Genomic DNA, 23,126 nt, shown 5'->3' with positions numbered 1-23,126 from the left:
TTTTTTACTGGACCTTTTACGACCAATGTTTACATTTATCAATATAAAGCATTTAATGAATAAGTAAAAAAAATGCCAAAATCTGTGAAAAGGCCCCTTTAATGGCGAAATGTCAAAAGTAAATACAAAAAACACATATTTAAAACTGAAAACCAAAGTAAAAATGGCGAACTCTCCCGTTATGTTTTGTATATATTTGTAGTTAATAAATGAATTTCGTCAATTATTTCGTATGATTTGATGAGAATGTTCATCTGTTCATTATAGATATTTCCCACCCTAATTGGCCTCAACTAAATCACACTTCAAAATACTTATAGGTTATTAGACGTTTCACTGTACAATACGGAGATATATTTGGACGAGCACACAGTTTGAAGTCATATTGGACTCGCCTGACGGCTCGTCCATTATGACTTCAAACTGTGTGCGAGTCCAAATATATCACGTATTGTACAGTTGAAACGTCTAATAAGCTTTTTATTATATATCCTTTTCTTTAGCTTTTTGTTTCATTTTAATGCTTCAATATGCATGTTTACTCGTTATTTGCAGCACGAAAACCTGTGAAGCTTAGTGACTATATTCTAGCCGTAAGAATTGTGTGGATTAGCAGTTGCATTATACTTAGAATTAGGTTCAAATGCATACATTTATTGTATTTATATATTTAGTTTACTGAGTCCAAGCAATCATTCTACTGATCATCTTGTTTCGTTGTACTTTATTTAAGACATACAATCTAAATATCAATTACAACGCAGATTGGACATTATTTGTTAAATAATAAAACAAAACAGAAAAACAAGGTTTCAATGTTTTTTTACTATAGATTCTCAATTGTTAAAACAACACAAATGTTTCATGGACAATGGAACAACAACATTAAAGTCAATTTAAACATGGCAACAACATTTCAAATTAAAATGTCCTCATATTTCAGTTAATCAACGACAAATCAAAGTGCAAATTCGCCCAGGCAACAATATATCCAATGAAAACGTCCTTTATATCACAGTTAATCAATGATATATCTGTTAATAAAAGTGCAAATTTATCAAGACAACAACATAGCAAATGATGATGTCATAATATCACAGAAAATAAATGATATATAACTGATTCTTTTTCCCGGCAACAACAAATCAAATGAAAATGCCCAAATATCACAATAAATCCATTATACATCACTGTGAAAATTCGTCCAGGCAACAACATTAAAATGCCCGAATATCACAGTATCAACAGCATTTCAAAGTGCAAATTCGTACGCAGTAAATAATTTGTACAGGTTAATAATTTGTGTTAAATTAAATAAATTTACAAAAAATGTTGTACATGTCTTATAATTGTTATTGAATTGATGTAATAAAACATTCATCAAATGAAACTCCACTGTAAGTTTTCAACACTTTCTGAAAAAAGGATGTTTAACAAATTTAATTGCAACTATTAAATGACTTTTCAGTTATTCAACACAGTAAACACTTCATCATATGCACTTTAAGTGTGAATTTTTTTACACATAATGAAATTGAAACATAATAAAAAATAATTTAATGTCAGACATATCCAGAAACTGTCAACAAAATGTTATCAAATTTATCAAAGTTAACTTTAAAATTGACTTTTTTTAACATGTTCTCTTTTTCAAATACATTTCATTTGTTACTTGATACCAAAGTTGATATTGATTGTAAAATTACCACCACTGATATTTGCGCCTGAAAGCATCGACGTGCCCATTCCTAATGCCTTATTTAGTGTATGAGAAGACGAGAGCTGAATTTCAGATGATTTCGGGTTGTATGAGACGTTTTCCTTCTGTGATTGCTCAACCACTTCGACACAGCTTAAAATTTCTTCTAGTTCATGACTTGGAATGTCTGGAAAGTCCAAATTTTCTTTGTTTTCTTCGATCGCCTCTGCATTGTAGGTGGTTAAGGTTGCTGACATTTTTTCATGATTTTCTGGGGTACGGTACAATATGAGTTTAAACTTTGCACATTCTTGTGTCCAGTAACTTGTATTATATCAGTATTTTCAAAGTTGGCTTCTTTAAGTCTTTTTACTGTTGTCTTTCGATCTGAATGATTGGTTTTGTGCCCAGGTAGTTCAGCCTGATGAGCCATCTGTTTCATCATATTGCCAAGGCTGTGTTCTCCCAATGGCTGGTTTTTAAACCACACTTGAGTTGGTTGCCCATTCACTTCCCTGTCCCACGATGGATGAACCTGTAGGTAGAAAGGTGCTTCCGGCTGGCACATCTCTAGTGGTCTCCTTAAAGATAACAAATTATTTCATATTTATGGAGAGTTAAGAATGCTATTAAGTTGATTCTGATCCCTGCTCCATTTCTTGGATATTCATTTACAGATCATAATGTGAGATTGTAATATTATGCTTTCCTGCAGTTTATATGAAAGTATTGATGATTTAAATTTGGTTATTCAAAACAGTGAAAATAACACAGACAGTTACCAATAAAGGTTCTCTGTTTTACTGTGAAATGATGTTATTATTTGAATAAATGATGTTAAAATTGTTATAAATCCAGCAAAAGTACCCAATTTATACGTTCTTAGTGTAAAACAAACAGTATAAAAGACTTATACAAACACATTGTTGGGTTTTCAATAGATTATTAATATCAATTGACATTTGCTCATCAACAATAATTATTAACTTGTGGAAAACATAAATTTCTTTGGTCACTTGCTAAATAAATTGGTACTAAACCTAAACTAACACATATCCACTATAACATAAATAACTAACTAATGGAGCGTAATATCATTTTAAACTTCAAAACAATACCTATGAGTAAACTCAATAAGAAGGTTAACAGGGCACGTTTCAGGCTTGTCTTTAGTCCCATACAGTCGAGGATTGACTAATCTCATATTGCCTGGATTCTTCCTTGCCTTGTGTCCCGTTCTTCGAACATAAGGTACCTGAAAATTTTTAAATATAAAAAATTTTTATTTTAAAGAGAACTGCAGATAAATCTTAGTTGCAAAACATATAAGATCTATCGATATGCATAATATGTCAAATCATACAAGACCTACAAGTTAAAAAAAAGACAAGCAAACAAAAAAATGGAAATAGATGCAGTTATCATTTTTATGGCTTAGTTTCAACCTTTCATGTCTGAAATGTTACAAGTATCTGTTCCATTTATTATTAACAGAGTAGTCTAGACAACTAAACATAAAATTCACAATTGTTAGATCTACTTTCATGTTTGTTGTTGTGGTTGTTTTCTTGTTTAAAAAAAATATTACCAAATGACTTATTTAAAGTTTTTATAAAGTAATCATGGCAATGTCAGTTAAATTTTACTACAGTTTGTCAACCAATTCCGGATAATCAGCAGTTCCGATTATTTAGTTTTTAATTTTTCATAATGCCCCAATAAAAAAAAAGATAAGTGTCTAAGGTATGAATTAGGTAAAGGATTAAATTAACAAAGTTTAAGCAAGAAAGCTTTTGTATTATGCTTACAGGGGGGATACATGCAGCAAAAAGTTAACCGGAACAAATTGAATAAGTTATGTTTTGAAATGTGCATATCGATAAAGAAGGCTTTAATATTTTCAAATAAACATTTTGCTGATTGAAAACAAATGCCACGACAATGTTTTGAAATACTAATTTTATAATTTGAATGATTTTTAATAATTTTCGGAAGGGTGAACTTTAATTGGCTATTTATGACAAAAAAATGCATATGCCGTCTGGCCTAACCTGTTATTATACCAAAAAAAAAATACCCTTTATTTTTACATCTTCTCACATTGACACTAAATCACGAAAGAAATTATTGTGGCCAAAAGAATTAACGTTTTTTTGCCGGGGTATTCTAAACTGGTTGGCTGACTATACCTGGAACCATCCACTTCTTCACAAATAGTGATGTCGCCCCATCGCAGCTTCCGGTGCTCGTCTCTTCCCCTAAAGCCAAAGAAGTTGTTTCTCCACCAGAGCGCTCTTGTCAACGCCATGGGATCATGTTTCCCCATGATCCAGAGGTCCCAGAGTTTCTGAAAATAAAGAAATTAATCAGAAATAAGAAAAGGCTTTTTAAATATGTACACACCATTCAGTCCAGTCAGTAAAAAAAACAGAAAAAGAACATGTTTGATATTTTGTCAACAATTATTTTTCACTATAAAAAAATAAAACAACCAGCAAAAAATTATATTTTATATTTTGTAAAAAATTATGTTTAACTATGATTTGTAAAAAAAAAAGTCCTATACTTAGTTTCGGACACGGCTTTTAATGGAAGAAGGTCAATGAACTCAACAATAAACCTTAGCGGAACCCGATTTTAGCCATGAAACAGCCGTCAGAAAAAGTGATCTTCCTAGTTGAAGTATGAAACCTCCCTAAGGATGTAATCATAATCAATCTTAAAATTAGTCTATTTTGTATATTTATGTAAGCGAATCGAAGCCTTTGTTCTACAATAATTGGGATTCCATTTAGTATGAAGCTGTAATGCTTTAAATATTTACACAGATACAGACTTTTTGGATCCAATACCGGAATATATTGGACGGTCACGTGGTACATATTAAGAATGCCCATTGGATGAATTTATTGGATATATAATAATACATTTTATAGAAGATTGAACAATACAGTGAATTATGGGCACGGTGTTTACCATGGGCACATGCACAAATTGGGAAACGCGATTTGGGCTCATTTACCACTGTCCAGATTACATTATGTGCATGTGAGTTTAAATGTAGATTGAGTGTTAAATGAACACATTATATCCGGAAAACAATGTGTTTTTTTTAATTTTGTTTACAATAAACCTGCGAGTGCACGTATCTTAATCCTCTTAACTTATCTCATGAACATAAACGAACGACATTTTGCAATGGTGTGAAGAACATCCTTAAATCGGGAAACGTTATGTGCGCGCACTGAACATTGTTGTTCAATTATAACGGCTTACTGAAAAATGAGTTTTCATTTAAATTGAGTGTACACATAATTTTTAAAACTCGGTCGAACATTAAATTTAATTCTGTTAACACTAAACGATGGGTTTGAATGTATCTAAATCGTCTTGATTACTCATTTAATTTCTCTTAACCTGTTACAGGGACCTATACAAAAATATATAGGTCCTGACTCTTATGTTTTCAATTTCAGTTTAGTATATTTACCTGTTAATAAATATTAAATAAATAAATATTGTCTACAAATAACAATCAAATTAAACGTGTCTATATAAACTTGTCAACGCTGTCTAAGATCGATAGCACATAAATAGGAACAGCATTAGCACGTGAAACATGCTATTTTCAAAACACTTCTTTGCAGCAAACAATAAATTATCACACTTTAACTTTCAAATATTCCAGTATGGTGTAATCTCTAAACGATTGTTATAGAGCAATAATTCATTCAGCTCAATGAGAATTTTGATAATACACACAACGAGATAATATTGGAGAAAAAAACAGAGCCAATACCCACCTGCGTTATATTGGATGCCGCCTTATTTAAAAGCGTTTTATTTTGTATTTACATTGTATCAATACATAACTGTGGATTGCAAAATAAAAGAAAAAATGTTTTAAATCCAATTTTACGACCATATATTATCGTTTAATAATCTAGAGGCATATTGCGATAATTGGAATTTAAATGTCAATATTGACAAAACAAAAATTACAACTGCTCATACACAGAAAAAGAGGTTGATACAGTAATCAATTTTAACTAACATGGTATCGTTCTGTCCAGCGGGTTGTCATTTCTTTCTTCAACAAATACATTTTATTGCAAAGCTACAAGGGCGATGAACTAGATTTTTTTGCATAACGAAAGGTATGGTAGTTCCGATGAATATTATATTCAGTTTGTTTGATTCGTGTGTCTTGTTAACCCTAAATTATTATTGCGAAATATGGAGATTTATGGCGGCAACTAATATTGAACGTATTTAAATACAGTTCTGAAGAAGACTGTTAAATGTGAAACTGTTAACACATTTACAGACACTTTATGCTGAAATTGGTCAATTCTCTTTATGCACCTACGAATTATTTAAATATATTTTGAAATTTTATCATAATTAACAAGGAGCAAGTATCCTAAATAGTTTCATTAATTGACATAGATTAGAAATTGATTCACACAAATCACAGTTGATGGGTCCCCTTAAGTTCGCAAAGTATTCGTTCTGCATTATTACGTCCATGCTTACCCGTATATAGTTTATGTGTTGACAACAGGATAAATACCAAATCGCTCAATCCATCTAAAAGTATAGGGTAAACAGGAAGGAAAAACAGATTAATGGTACTTTTTATACAGAACGATTGTTTGCCTTATCTGTGTTATAAATGATTTTTATTGCGTTTTGAGGGTCATTAATGTTTCGACTGTATAAATGAAATGATCGCGCGTTCGTTAATTGATCAAGTCACAGCACGACACTGATATCACTCAGCGCTTTGAAGTCTGCATTTGCAGCCACATTGGTGCGCAACACAGCGTATCCGTAAGTTCGGGTCTATGTGTTATGAGATTGGGTGCGTTTAACATTTGTTAAAGGGCAGGAAAACCTCTGAAATATGTCAAAAATATTAAAAGCAAGTTATGTCAGAACGCCATTCTCCAATAGTTTTTAGTACCGAATGATTTAATATGTATGTTCTCTACCGTGACAATGATACTTAGTGCAACTATAATTTATATTGAAGTTGATAAGTAACCAGCGCAAAAGAACAAAATTTATAACTATCCTATTTAAATGAGTTCATGTGAATATTGTGAAATACATTTCGTTAATTTGTACCGTGTTTTATCTCTTCTTGCTTGGGTTTATATATATTTCTTGTGTCTTGGGTAAATATTGTTGAAGGTTTATTGTATGTTCCCAGAGAAGCTAAAAGACGTTCGTATTTACTGAAAACATTGCTTTATAGGATGTTTGTGATTGAATAGGGAAATTCTGTTGATATAGTATGGTTGTAAAATGTTTACTAAAATACATCAATGTGTCATCCACAATTGACCATTTCAAGGTTACAATACTTTTCGTTGGTCACAAAAATACTTTATGTCAGAAAAATGGCATTGGTCATTATTGTTCCACCAGCTTAACTCTGCGTTTATTAATTATTGTAGAACGACGCGTTGTTTTTCAAAATAGAAAACAAGTTATTGCTTTATTTTAAAACAGATCGCGTGTTGAGCCGTATAGTTCTAAAGGGACCGTCAAACAGATCAAGCGTCGTGCGACGCAAAACGATATTTTGAAAACTACGAGGATTGCTTATATAGGTATAAAACACATCCGCTCTAAGCATGAGCGTTGATGGTCGAGTGGTCAAGGCGGGAGACTTTTTACTCCAGGACTCCAGGACTCCGGGGGTCAGTGGTTCGATCCCTGTTGAGGGTTACTTTTTTCCTTTTTTTACATTGTTATCTTGTTTTTTACTGGAGATGTTTAGTTCAAACGTTTAAATGTATCAATATAAAGCATTTAAAGCATTTAATGTCAAGCTTCAATACATGCCGAAATCTGTTGACCGGCCCCTTTAGAAAAGGTACACAAAGTCAACAACGCCACTATCAGAACGTTGAATGAGATGTGATCGCATCTTTTATGGCAATAATGAGCGGGAACAACAGTTTTATACACAACTCTTCCAATCAACAGATTGTCTTAGCAAGAGCGTGTCTTTTTAGAGGCTGTGTTCTTAACTTTGGTAAAAATCATTAATTGCATTATGTGCATTAATATGTTTCAAATAATGAAATTATTGCTAATGGCTTTTGTTCTTTACGACAATATACTTGCGTAGAGTAATGTTATATAGTTTCATATTGGCATAAGAAAAAAAACATGTAAAATATAGATTTGCATAAGCCAGAGGATTTGCACAATATTATGCATTGTCTTTCAACGTATCGCATTCCCTCTTGCAGGATATCATGGTCATTACGCGGTCAGCCTGTCTCTATATCATCCCTAAAAGCTATCTATGTATGTTTCCGCCAGTCAGTTTGCTATTAATAACACAATCTGACATATTTTTATCAGAAAGTATCGCTGTTAGATTGTTCATTTTCAAAATGCAATCAAAATTATACAAGTGTGATTTGAATGTGTGGAATGTAAATTGCATTTTAATAAAATACTAATATATTTTCATCTGGAAGAACACATTAATGCAAGCTATATACTATGCGATTTCAGGACACAAATAAAATTATCTTATATAAAAGCATGTACATATACGTTCAAGTGCGCACGTTGAATAAAAGTGTACGTACATGTATTGAATCTTCTCTGAAGGTCTGTATTATTTTAATACCAGTATATGTTATTATAATGTGCGCATAGGAAATGTAAAGTGTGCTATTTATTGATTTCACTCTTATTAAACATGACTTAAAAATGTACACATATATTTGAAATACACAACTTAACAAACATTTGTTGTGGTGGATAAGCTGAAAAAAGCTAACAACTGAAAAAGCAACAACACTTACCCTCATGGTTTCAATTAAGTGCTTAGAAATGCAAATGTTCAACCTATATTTTCAAGATCAGGATAAATGAAAGACCTTACAGATATTTCTTGTTACAGGTATTTAATTTATAAATTTATGTGTGGAAGCAAGTCCTGTAAAACTGTGTAAGACATCTGTATAACCATTCAAAGCAAAGAAAAATACACTGTAGATATGTTTTGTAGCATACAAACTAAAATAAACATCCTCAAACTATCATCAAGCCTCGAAATGAGTCTGTCCTTTCAATAGAAGTATTTGCGTTTTAGCTGTGAGAGAGCAAGTGCCCTGAACCAAGCTGAAACAGTGGATGACGACTGGATGGCGACAATCTAGGGGATGGTAATGTAGAGGTATATTCCCTCTCTTAGCTGGCATGAACATCGGAACATTAAAAATCAAAATAATCTGTTAACGTTGACCTACATGTGCGCAACAGAAGTACTAAATCGGATTATCTAGAATGCGAAACAAACGCTGAATGTTTGCGTGCACTATGTTTGATATGAAGTAGTTCATGCCTTGTGTTATTCAGTTTTAAATAGTGTAAATAAGTGGAAACAGTAATTCATGTGTTGTTAAATTTGTGGATCAGTCTACCCATGAAATCAACGAAAATTAATGATCCATATATAATAATGATTTCACAATATGTATTTGACCTTCTACTGTAAATTTTCGTTTATTGTGTTAATATGACAGATTTTGCCAGACTGTATTTTCAGTTCGTACGTAAATGATTACACATATTTAGCAATAACAAGTTTTTTATATTGTATGGGTGATATTTAGAAGACGAACCATAGCAATTTATTAAATGAAAAAAAATAAACGTCGAGAATAACAACTTAAACTTAAATTTATATTATTAAGAAAAAGTATAACATTTATTTGTTTATATAATAAGCAAAAATGTCTTTTTTTTCATTCCGATTCATAAAACATACACATTGGTAACTTTTTAAATCTGATCTGTGTAAGATATTATCAACATGTTATTAGCTAATGTTCGTATTTCTATTATTTTGGGCTAAACATTAAGGAACATATATGATTTTATCTTATCCATTATTTGTATAAGGTATTTGTCATCAATATGTTAGTAATGAAATCATTTATTTTTATTCTGTGTACACATATCTTTGTATGTATAATTAACAATATGTTTATGGTAAGAACTAAATTAAACTAGACATAGCGTAATACCTGTGTGAATCCCCAAACGCACACATAAATTAGGAATGATTTCTGGTGTACTTTTTCTCTTTCGCAGGTGTATTTATAGTGTTGTAGATTTTTCCTTTGTAACAAATGCTGTTCCTGCTATATTGCCCAGCACGGAAGTTGAGTAATAAATGTAAAACATGTAGTCTCTCGAACTGAGTTTTGTTGAAACATGCACTTGAATTTCACGACTGGAGAAAGTTAAGAAGAATTACGCGTTTGATTAATACTTAAAAACCATTAAAACAAATTGCTCCGACGAAGACGGACCCAAGCAAGTGTATAGACATAACCGTGTAAATAAATCCCTTTAAACGTGTGCGACGGTCTGATATATATCAATAATTGTGTCACCTGACACAACAGGCTATACAATTTATAAACCTAGTTGTTCGGTAAAGCTTTAAATCATATGCAAGTTATATTTGTTTCATTGAGGACACAAGACTATGGACCCGATAATTCATTACTGTAATATCATTAAGAGAGTGTTTGCTTATATAACAGTTTGATATACATGCCTAATAATTGTGACTTGAAAGTTTATGAATAAAATGGCGACATATTTTCAGTCTTCCGTTGGTGCTGGTTGTGTAAGAAATGGCTGTTTTTATTGTTTATCCTGAAATGACAAGAACATAATTAATATGCAGTGTGTTACTGTGAACAATGTCAATACTGTTTTTGTAAAGAGTGCATTGGGATACATGATCAATTGATCAGTACGCATATTAAATACGTCAAACAAAAATTGAAAACTGGCCAGTTTCCAAGGACTTGATTGCTTTTCTACAAATATGTGAAATACACATTAATAAAAGCGTGGAGGTGTTCTGCAAAAACCACATTCAACTGTGTTGCTCTGAATGTGTTTCCGTTAGTCGCAGGTATTTTGAATAAAAACGCATTCAATTTAATAACAACAACATTAATTTATTATGATATCATACATATTTAGCGCTAACATATTTTCGAGACATTTATTCCCCTGGATAAAGAATTGTTCTTTTGATCGTATGGTTTATGTTAATGGTTAAACGTCATAAAGGATTGTAACATATCTGATGTCGTCTGAAACTGTAAGATTACGTGCTATTGTACTTTTCTACAATAGTTGTTCGCACAGGAAGATTATTTGTTCCAAAAAAACTTGTAATAAGGCATAAATAAAGCGCTCGCAGTTCATCGCTGATGTAAAAAACGGTATGGTGTTTCAAATATATGGCTGTTCTGTACAAACATGCAACTGCGTCCGTTCAGTTGATCGAACTTTTTTAGAACAATACTGAAGATCGCGGTTTTAATATGAATTAGATTATTGTTACAATCATTTTCATCAAAACTCAGATTCATTTGGAAATCAGCTTACCCAGACACAGTGAAAAGGGTTTGACTACCCGTTTTAATTTGACTAAATTTATATTAAAAAAATATCAAATACTCAAGCTTTTACAAAAATTGTTGCAATGAGGAAACATTAATAAGTCACTTAGTATATGTTGACTTTAATTTAGTGCTGTACTTATTATTTTACAAAGTGAGTAAATATAAGCATAAAGGCTGAAACTTACCAAATCTCTTATTAAAGAGAACAATATATATATATTTATATGTGTGTGTGTGTGTGTGTGTGTGTGTGTGTGTGTGTGTGTGTGTGTGTGTGTGTGTGTGTGTGTGTGTGTGTGTGTGTGTGTGTGTGTGTGTGTGTGTGTGTGTGTGTGTGTGTGTGTGTGTGTGTGTGTGTGTGTGTGTGTGTGTGTGTGTGTGTGTGTGTGTGTGTGTGTGTGTGTGTGTGTGTGTGTGTGTGTGTGTGTGTGTGTGTGTGTGTGTGTGTGTGTGTGTGTGTGTGTGTGTGTGTGTGTGTGTGTGTGTGTGTGTGTGTGTGTGTGTGTGTGTGTGTGTGGTGTGTGTGTGTGTGTGTGTGTGTGTGTGTGTGTGTGTGTGTGTGTGTGTGTGTGTGTGTGTGCGTGCGTGTGCGCGTGCGTGCGTGCGTGCGTGTTACCAACACGTATGCATGCACCGTTGTTCATCTTTAATTCCTTTGAGAGTATCCGATTGATAAGTCTAAGCATATTCATTTGTGTTTTATTTTTCTTATATTAGCTTGACACTACGTAAAGAGCCATCTGTTGATCTAAGATACGCTTCGTTTATCTGTTCATCTATGATACTTTTCGTTTATCATACAATCTAGATCGAAAATATCTGATGATCTACGATACTTTTCGAAAATTTGAAAGACATACGTATTTATCCTTAATATACATTTAAAATGATTCAGAATGATAATGTGGTGGATACACAAGCATACTCAGTCTTTCAGTACGTGATTTGATTTCGTTTGGTTTATTTGTTTACCATGAGTACCTGACAATTAATCAAAGCATATTTCTAGACAAACAAGCAAATTCGTTGAATTGATATCCCCCGCCATCATACTTCTCGACACAAGATATGGCTGCGGACACACACAAAAAGCATTTTTTTTTATACAAAGGACAATAACTCTGTTATTATTTGATGGTTTACAATGCGATTTGGCGTATATCATCCTCTTATCCATATATATACTCGTACGAAGTTTCAATGAAATCCGCCAAAGCACTTTCAAGATATGGCTCCGGACCCAAAAGTGCCGGACGGACGGCATGAAGGACGGACGGACGGACGGACAACGCCAAAACAATATCCCTCCGCCTATGGCGGGGAATAATAAACTTAAATTGTGTTCCTTTTTTGTCAGTTCGTTATAATTTTAATCGTGAACATCCGTCAGTTTATAGATCCAAGCGTATCTCGTTTTCGTAAATTTTTGATTACCAATATGAAAAACGCAAGAACTTTTCCACTGAAAGAGTACTTGATTAAACGCGTAATATACAAAACACTCGAATATGACATATGTATAAGTAATGATAAGCTCCAAACATTTGGATTGCGTATGTTAAATTTTGACTTTCATGAACATTTCAGACTAATAATAGCAATAATAACAACTAGAGCTTTGTCACAGACGTGACGAATACCCCCAAATGCCGCTTGACACATAATATTTTGCATGTCGTCTTCACAAAAAACAGCGGACACCATGCTCAATTTTTAAAATGCACTTTTATTTTACCCAGAAAGGCCCATGTTCTAACTTGGCCTTAAAATCATCTCCATAAAACTTCTGACCAAGTTTGGTGAATATCGGATGTAAATTACTTCAATTAGAGAGCGGACAACATGCTGAATGTTAAAAAACGCACTAAGTGACCCCGTGACCTAGTTTAAGGCCTGGAATGGCCCATGTTCAAATATTGCCTAGAGATCATTTAGATAAAACTTGTGACCAAGTTTGGTGAGAATTGGATGAAAACTACTTGAATTAGAGAGCGGACAACATGGTGAGGTTTAAAACGCACTTAAATATCCCGTGACCTAGTTTTTGACCCAGCATGACCCATATTCAAACTTGACATAGACATCATTTAGATACAACTTCTGACCAAGTTAAGTGAAGATTGGATGACAACTACTTGAATTAGAGAGCGGACAACATTGTGATGTTTAAAATGCACTAAGTGACCATGTGACCTTGTTTTTGACCCGGCATGACCCATATTCAAACTTGCCCTAGACATTATCAAGATACAACTTCTGACTAATTTTGGTGAAGATTGGATAAAAACTACTTGAATTAGAGAGCGGACAAAATGATGAGGTTTAAGTGACCCCATGACCTAGTTTTTGACCCGGCATGGCCCATGTTCGAACTTGACCTACACATCATCTAGTTACAACTTCTGACCAAGTGTGGTTAAGATCGGATTTAAACTACTTGAAATAGAGAGTGGACACAATGCTCAATGTGTAAAACGTACTAAGTGACCCTGTGACCTTGTTTTTGATCTGGCATGGCCCATGTTTGAATTGGCCTTAAGATCATCTAGATAAAACTTCTGACCACGTTTGGTAAAGATCGGATGAAAACTACTTGAATAAAAGAGAGGACACCATGCTGAATGTTAAAAAACGCACTAAGTGACCCCGTGACCTAGTTTTTGACCCGGCAAGGCTCATGTTCGAACTTGGCCTTAAGATCATCTAAATACAACTTCTGACCAAGTTTGGTGAAGATCGGATGAAAACTACTTGAATTAGAGAGCGGACAACATGCTGAATGTTTAAAACGCACTAAATGACCCCGTGACCTAGTTTTTGACCCGGCAAGACCCATGTTCTAACTTGGCCTAGACATTATTTAGATACAACTTCTGACCAAGTTTGGTGTAGATCGGATGAAAACTACTTGAATTAGAGAGCGAACAACATGCTAAATGTTTAAAACCCACTAAGTGACCCCGTGACCTAGTTTTTGACCTGGCAAGGCCCATGTTCGAACTTGGCCGAGACATCATGTAGATACAACTTCTGACCAAGTTTTGTGAAGATCGGATGAAAACTTCTTGAAATACAGAGCGGACACTTAATATGGACCGACCGGCCGACCGACAGACCGACCGACCGACAGACAGACAAGCTCACTCCTATATACCCCCCTTAAACTTCGTTTGTGGGGGTATTATAATGTATGCTATTCGTATCATGATAATGTTCTTATGTTATTAATTATGTTATGGTAGATGTGAAATGTAATGTATCTCATGACATGTTAATTTTTGACTATCATGAATATTCGAGACTTATAATAATGCATACTGTTACTATCATGATAACTGTCCTTATGTTATTAGTAATGCTATGGTAATGTGAAACACACACATGCACTCGACTCACACATACATACACATTCGCAAATGAAGAAACAGTAAACGTACCAAATATTATTTATTGTATTTTTTCTTACATCCGTTTTTGTAGAAAATATTTTAGCTCAAACATTAAGTCGTTTTTTTAACTTACATTCCAGCCTACCCATATTTTTGTCTCTAAATTATTTATCTCAAGAGTTGAGTAAACGGTAAGCTTGTGTGTGCATGTCCAGCTTAAGGTATGCAACTGAGTATAGCAATGTTTACCTCAGTTGCATACCTTAAGCTGGACATGCACACACAAGCTTACCGTTTACTCAACTCTTCTTGTTTATGAGCATTAAAATATGTACTTTAAATGTATTAACATAGACAAACGCACTAAAAAATTTAAATGGTTAGACGAAAAAAAATATATGTCTTTTACAGGAAAGACATCTAATACCATCTACCAGTAGATAACTTTAACGAAATAATAATTGGCAGACAAGCAAGTACAGATATACAAATACACGAAACACAATTAACATTAATAAACGTTTTCGGCCCTAACATAGATGAATCCAAACTTTACGAAACATTACAATCCTATATAATAAGTAATCAAGATAAAACTATTATAGTCGGAGGTGATTTCAATATTGTTCTAAGCCCATTATTAGATAAAAGAAATGGAAACCTTAATACTCACTCAAAAAATAGAAACATTTTGAATAGCATAATTGACAACTACAAATTAATCGATATCTGGCGTGTTGGCGTACAGTTAATCCGAATGAGACAAAATTCACATGGCACTCAAACACAAAACCAACAATATTTTGCAGATTAGACTATTTTTTAATATCCGAGTCACTCTGCAATATTATTAATACATGCAACATAAAACCAGAATTTATGACTGGCCACTCTCTAGTTAAACTTAAACTGCAAAATATACAACCTGAAAGAGGCCCAGGATACTTTAAAATTAATAACAGCATCTTATTAGATAAACAATACAAAACGCAAATAAAACAGGAAATAACCAATACAGTTCAAAATAACAAAGATGCAAACCCCAACACATTATGGGAAATAATTAAAGGTAATCTACGTAACACAACAATAAGATACACATCATTTAAACAATAAGAAACAAAAAAACTTGAAACTGAAACCATAAAAATCATTGAAACACTTGAAAAACAATTGCATGAAACAAACAAAAATGATACCAAAAACATTGAAGATGAATTAACATCAAACAAACAAGTATTAGAAGGAATTTACCATACACATCTCAATAGAATTACACTACGAGCACGTGCACAGCATGTTGAACACAATGAAAAAAATCAAAATACTTCGCAAACATCGAAAAACAAAAAACTGTGCACAAATTAGTAGTCAATGGCGAAGATATTACAAACAGAACTCAAATATTAGAAGAACAACGATTATTTTTCGAAAACCTCTATAAACGAAAACATGTAGAAAATAACACCCTTTTTAAAAATACACATCATGCTTTAAATGAAAATGAATGTGGATTAGCACTGAAAGAAATTCAAAATAACAAAAGTCCAGGATCTGATGGCATCACAATCGAATTTTATATTTTCTGGATATGATATTAAAACACATTTAATTAATTCACTTAACTACTCAAAAACAACAAAAACTTAACTACGCTACAAAAACAAGGTATTATATCACTCATTCCAAAACCTGGGAAAAACTTAGAATCCTTATCTAACTGGCGCCCGATTAGTTTACTGAACAATGATAATAAAATTGCAACTAAAAGTATATCAAACAGAATTTAAAAAATATTACCATCAATCATTTCAATATCTCAATCAGGTGTCATTAAAGGACGTTGCATTGGTGAAAACGTACGTCTGATACAAGAATGCATAAATCATTTCAACCAATTAAACAATTCTGGCCTCATTTTCTGGGCAGACTTCGATAAGGCTTTCGACTGAATAGACCTTTCGTTTATGTTCTCTTGCTTAAAAAAAATATGAATTTCAGTGAAAGTCTAATTAAATGGGTTAAACTATTTTATACCGATATTAACAGTATAATTATTAACAATGGCTTTTTTTCAAACAGTTTTAACATCAAACGAGGAGTGAGACAAGGATGTCCACTTTCATCCTCGCTATTTATTATATATATCGAGTATCTATCATAATATATCCAATCAAATAAACATATAAAGGGAATATCACTAGAACCTGACGAAGAAATTAAACAGTCCCTTTTTGCTGACGATGCAACTTATTTTTTAAATGACAGTAGTGACTCATTCAATAATCTCATAGAATCGCTAACCCTTTTTGGAAGGACATCAGGTCTTAAATTTAACAAAAGTAAATGCACTGTGTTTCGGGTAGGTAAATTTAAACAAAGTAATATTCATCTTAAAAAAGAAATGAAATTCAATTGGACATCAGATGAAGCAACAACGTTAGGAATAACCTTTACAAACAATGAACATGAAAAAACATAATGCCTAAACTACAAAATTCAAAATTGTTTAAAATCATGGCAGCATCGTAAACTAACACTAATCGGAAAAAACACCGTGTTGAAAACGTTTGCACTCCCCAAATTAATGTGTACACTAACAGTTCTCCCAAACCCACCAAATGATATCATTGAAGATATAAAATCAGGAATATTTAATTTCATATGGGACGGTAAACCCTAATAAAATTAAGCGAACTCAATTAATTCAATCAGTAGAATATAGAGGTATCAAACTAACGGATATAATTTCATTCTTGAATGCAATCAAATGCAGTTTGGTCAAAATATATTTAAATAATACCAATACGAGTAAATGGACATTATTCTACCAGAATATTCTTAAAAGATATGGTGACTCTTTACTTTTTGAATGTTATATCGACAATAATATCTTAGACGAAATTTCAACCATAAACATATTTCTATCGAATGTTCTATCGGCATGGTGTAAAGTTACTCATACTTTAGAAACCTAAATAAACAGTAAAGCCATTATATGGAATAAAAATAGAGACATAACTTCTAACAATAAAACGTTTTTCTATAAACATTGTTTCGAACGAAACATAAAATATGTAGATTCATTGTACAACTACAGAATAAACGACTTCCTTTTTTTGATAACTTATGCTACATATTTGGATTACCTACAAGTAATTTCCCGATGTACTACACATTGATCAAAAGTATACCCATACATATTAAAGCTGTTTTCAATACAAATAACACACCATGCACTCAAAAAACATTCGTAGAAAATATAATTGCAAAAACACGAACACAATTTTGAACACACTTCAAATTAAATAACCAATTAAAGCTCAAACTAAATGGCAAAACCTTCTCGGAGAAAAAATAATTGAATTTGAAACAAATATTTGTCATGCCATATAAATCAACTACTGATAGCACACTAAGAAATGTTCAATATAAACACATCCAGAGAATAACAGCTACGTTTAAATATCTTTTTTAATGCAACCTATCCAACACAAATCTATGTGATATGTGTAGTGAACATATTGAAACAACTAACACATTTTCTGGGAGTGTAAACACACTCAATCTCTATGGAATCAATTGACAACCTTTCTAGACAATTAAATGTTAAACTATCTCTCTTAGACATCAGTTTAGGAGTAAATACCTTCAAAATTCAAGATATTAATAATGCTGTGAATTACATAATTATATTAATGAATTATTTTATATTCAGCATGAAAAACAGAAAACAAATACCCACAATGAACTGTTTTATCAATTATTTAAAACTGAAGATTCAAATTGAAAAATAAATAGCTCTAAACAATGACACTTTATATATTTGAACAAAAATGGAAACACATTAAACTTTCATAAACAAGTCCAGTATGCTTACTACCCACTTTATGCAACCCATCCTTATTCATAACTACCTGTTTTTTTTCTGCTTTTTAAAACACCTATCACAAACAACCAAAGAAAAATAATACATATTAAACTTTTTTTAAACCAAAAGAAAACCACAATGTCAAAAATATATATTATCATATCTTGTATAACATGTTTTGAACAGTATTGCTGCTACATGGTTTCACTTTGTTGGATGATCATATACATGTATACATTGTATGTGTTATATTGAATAAAAAATAATATATAAATATATAAATTTGACATTCTTCTATTACTTTAGAAACACCTGATAGTATTACAACTATTACGTTTTCTTATTTTTTACACTTTTTGCATTCCGGTTAGGTCCAAATTGCTTCAATGGTGCTAAATCATATTAAAATCATAGCGTTGAAGGTACTGCAGTTCGACTTTTGAACACCAAGGTAATTTACTTTTAATCGTCTACAGTGGTGAGATTTTGGGGGGGGGGGGGGAAGAGGAAAATGCCATTGATTAACAATCTCTCATAATTTATACAGGATTCACACAAACTACACTTATGATAACAAAGATGAAAAAAGTAATTCCACGTATATCTAAGTTGGCACTAAGGGAAAGTTTGTGAGTCTAAAAAAGAATGAATCACACCATATTTCTAATAATAAATGTATTTGCATAAACGACCATTGCATTAAATTCTTGATCAAACCACATTAACAATATTTAATATTTTAGCCTGAAATTAAATGTTCGTTTTAGTTCTGATATTTGTAAGAAAAGAGTTTAACTGAACATTAACCATGCTCTAAAATATCCATTATATGCATCCTTTGACGATTTAACAACCTGAAAACTATATAGCGTTGAAACACGAAACGATTGAATAATTTGGAGAGTTCTGTTGTTGTTGCTATATTTTTTCACACTACTAGGGTTGCTTATATAAAGTATAAAATATGTATTTCATTGTATGAGCAAGGATGGTCGAGTCGTCTAAGCAATAGACTTTTACTCTAGGGGACAGTGGTTCCAGCCCAGTTGAGGGTTAATTTTTTCTTGCTTTATTCTTTTCCTGGAGCTTTTTTGATTTAATGTTTACATTAATCAATATAAAGCATTGAATGTCAAACGTCAATACATGCAAAACTCTATGAAAAGGTCCCTTTAATATTTTTTCCATTTCATTTTATTAATGTTCATGTACTGACATTAACGCGTAACACCTCTACTCCAACCGTCACCAATATTGTTATGAACGCACCATTTACTGCAATGTTTAATTCGTAAATTACCGTTTTTTTCTATAGTTTCAATTGGTCAATACTTTCTCATCGTGTTTATTTATTCCAATTTAAATTCGTCATCCTAAAATACTTAATGTACTGAATAGCACGTCTATATTCAGTTACAGCACCTGGTCTGTTGCAACACGCACGCTTTTCATTCATGTTACTTGACAGACGACAAATCTTATAAAAACACGTTTATTTAGATGCGTATGAAGGCAATTTTATCAGCAAATATTAACAAATAGCTATAAAAAAAGGGAAATATACATGAACTGAAATTGAATTGCTACCGCGTAGATTATTTAAAGGTTGTTGTTTTCACAACTTACTAGCCATAAGGATTCATTTGCTCACCCTTTGCTTTTAATTTTTCATAAGTACCGGTTAATATTGTTCAAAGTTAAAAGGTGTGAAAATGATGTCCGACATCGTCTTAAATGTACTGTATTAAAATAGTAAATAGTAATTATGTTTTAAACAATCTACGGTTAACGCTTACTTTATTGACCGACGTCAATCACAAATAATAGTCGCCAGTAAACCACGTCCTCATTAGCATTCTCGGAACCGATTGGACGGCGGAAATTAAAGTTTGGCGAGCAGAAAGTAACCTGCAAGTTTTTCAGCACACATGACTGTAATGTGGCTTGTCAAATTTACCTCGGCAGCCCGGGTATTCGCCAACAAAATAATTTCGATCTAAATAGACCAGTGCATGGTGGCAAATTACACCTTAATGTGCACTGGTAGACAATTAAACGACACTTCATGTCTGGTTGCCCTTAAACGTTACTCTGAATAGGGAATGCTTAAATTAAAGAAGATCTTCTTCCCGCTCCTCGCGCGCTGTGCTGCTTGAATGGCTTCTATAGATACCACAATTTGTCAACCCGAACCCCAGAACGGTTTCCCCAGAAAAGTTGAGCGTACTGGGTACCGCCGTCCTTCGAGACTCCCATTATCTTTATAGGGCCATCCCCTCGAAATCCTGGCCTGCATCTCTGCCCAAGGTCAGCCACGCCCTTCCTCTATGCTGCCACATCCGCTGTCCCCGTCCCTCTTCCGGCGAGGTAATAAAACCATGATCTACCAACGGAATATTACCATTCCGCTTAGCAATCCTTCCAAGTTCTGGGAGTCAGTGAAGTTAACTACAAAGAAAATTTGCGAATCTGAAACATTTTTTTTTCAATTTTGACAATTAATCAAAACGTGAAAAGGCCCCTTTAAAGTAGATTTCAAACTATGTTGAAAAAGATAATGCTGATTTCGTGAAGCAAAGTTATATAACATGCTTTTTCTGTAATATATCAAAATATCAATTTAGCAAAACATATAACTATGAATATATAGTTCCTTAAACATCATCCTATATTCCTAGAGCCGATTGATGACTGGATGATAAAAAATGAACTTGCTAACGATTGCAAACCGGTTATCTCCTAGTTCCCGCACTTCTTTGCCATCTTGTACCTTGAATGTCCCACTGTGATTGCATACCCTTATAATGATGATAATATAATAATGATCAGATAAAGGACTCCAACTGTTGCTGTGTCGGTGATATGTGATTAACTTGGTGCGCACATGCCCCCCCCCTCCTCTTCTTGTATTTTCTCCAGGCGTTGGTATTGGAAATTCTGTAAATATCTCCAGGTCCAGCTCTAGAAGTTGAACCTTAGAAAATATCATATTGAATTCACTTTTGTTTTCAATTTCAAAGTATATGTAACGATACAATCAATAACATTAGTTTCTCAAATTTAGTCAAAAGGACGCAATATTTCCAAATTCAAAGAGACCTGCGCCCATTCCATAAATGGTGAAAAAAACACTGCATATGTATAGAAGGGCATATATGTCCACATTTGTTAAACATGTCTAGAAAGTGTTTTCCCAAGAGGGCAAAGAGGCATGGCGCATTACTTTGAAATGGGCATTTTAACGCGCAGTTTAGGTAAACAAAATGACAAAAACGTTGCGTGAATAACTGGTTTTGAGAGAAAAATTTAATCGGATCAGAGGGAGTTTTGGGAAATACATAAAAAATATAAACAAGCACATTTAATGGTAATTGGTGTATTCAACTTACTTTAATTACTATTAAAATATTTATCTTCGTTTTAACATGGCGTTGTCAAAATAAACAATGAGAGATATACCTGATAGCAAAGGCTAAGTGTGTAATTTTTGTTATTTAAAAAAATGTTTATGTTCTTCTAATTTGTTTCTATGATTTTACACTTCGTGTGAATTATTGATTGAAATAAGTGTGACTATTATTTACAAGTAAAAGTTACATTTATTAAAGCGCTTAAAAAAGACAAGAAATTCAAGAGAGCGAGAGGAAGTGCAAACCGCAAGTGAACCTGCGCCGGATCCATTTACAGCAGTGGAAGAAAATGTAGATCTAGATTGTAATTTTTCAACGTTTTACAAAGATAGTTTTTGCGACAATTATTCCAAATTATTCGTTTTGATCTTGATCTTGATGTGATGCGGTGAAACATTGAAAACATTTACTCACCGCGCGTGCGTCATATAGCTGTAAAAATTACTCAGTTTTCTTACCCCCCTATAATATGATTTATAAACACAGACTCTGGATCGTTTGTTGCTGTTTCGTATATGTGAATCCAGTCCGGTGGAAGAGAGTCCCAGTCACATATTGTGTGGAATAAAACTGAACTTCAATACGTGTGTTCTTGTCATAATTCTGTCAAAGTGTTCATTATGCATATTTTTGGTATAGCGAATAGGTCGACGAAAATGATCCAATGGTAAATTTGCCCGTGAATGTAGTCCTTTGCAAAGTTATATTAATCTTTTTTGCTTTCTTCTTTCTTTCAAAGGTTGAAGATACAGGCATCTTAGAATTGTAGTCATTGATCCCGGTTGTAGTCCCGATAATTAGAAGTTATCCACCTAGATGAACGTTTTTGTACACTTTAAAGTTTTTCTTGTAAGTAAATTTGATACGATCCCAGGCCGCGCTGGCATATTCGAGCGCTGGACGGATTAAACCTTTGTATGCCTGAAGTTACACCTCTTGAGGACATATAGATAAATTTCTTTTGAGAAGACCTTGGGTTCTATACAATTTATTGCATATTTCATTAATATGTTTACTCCACTTCAGATCATGAGTGATATTCACACCAAGATATTTAATACAAGATTGGAATTCTAGACGACGAGTATTTTTCGATTCGTAATCAAACTTAATGTTCCTCTTTTTATGTGCAAGAGTAATTATATTACATTAACTAGGTTAGAATCTCATTCCCCATGAAGTTGCCCAATTACCAAGTTTGTTTTTGTCCGATTGTAAATCCAAACAGTCTTCAAATTTATTGATTTCCTAACAGCAAACACAATTGTCGGCACAAAGTATTATATCTGAAGT

The 23,126-nt window shown here is 32.9% G+C and overlaps 1 long non-coding RNA gene across 1 annotated transcript; it reads right to left on the bottom strand.

The window, feature by feature from the left end:
* Positions 1-789: 789 nt before the first annotated feature.
* Positions 790-4,114, bottom strand: LOC127882271 (uncharacterized). Its single transcript, XR_008050469.1, has 3 exons — positions 3,889-4,114; positions 2,818-2,954; positions 790-2,280 (listed from the first exon to the last, which is right to left on the bottom strand). It is a non-coding gene; the product is annotated as an uncharacterized LOC127882271 (long non-coding RNA).
* Positions 4,115-23,126: the final 19,012 nt, after the last annotated feature.

This window comes from Dreissena polymorpha, chromosome 5 (assembly GCF_020536995.1).
Source record: "Dreissena polymorpha isolate Duluth1 chromosome 5, UMN_Dpol_1.0, whole genome shotgun sequence".
NCBI classification, from domain to species: domain Eukaryota; kingdom Metazoa; phylum Mollusca; class Bivalvia; order Myida; family Dreissenidae; genus Dreissena; species Dreissena polymorpha.
The sequence above is the reverse complement of the archived record's forward strand: the minus strand, read 5'-3'. Positions and strand labels throughout refer to the sequence as shown.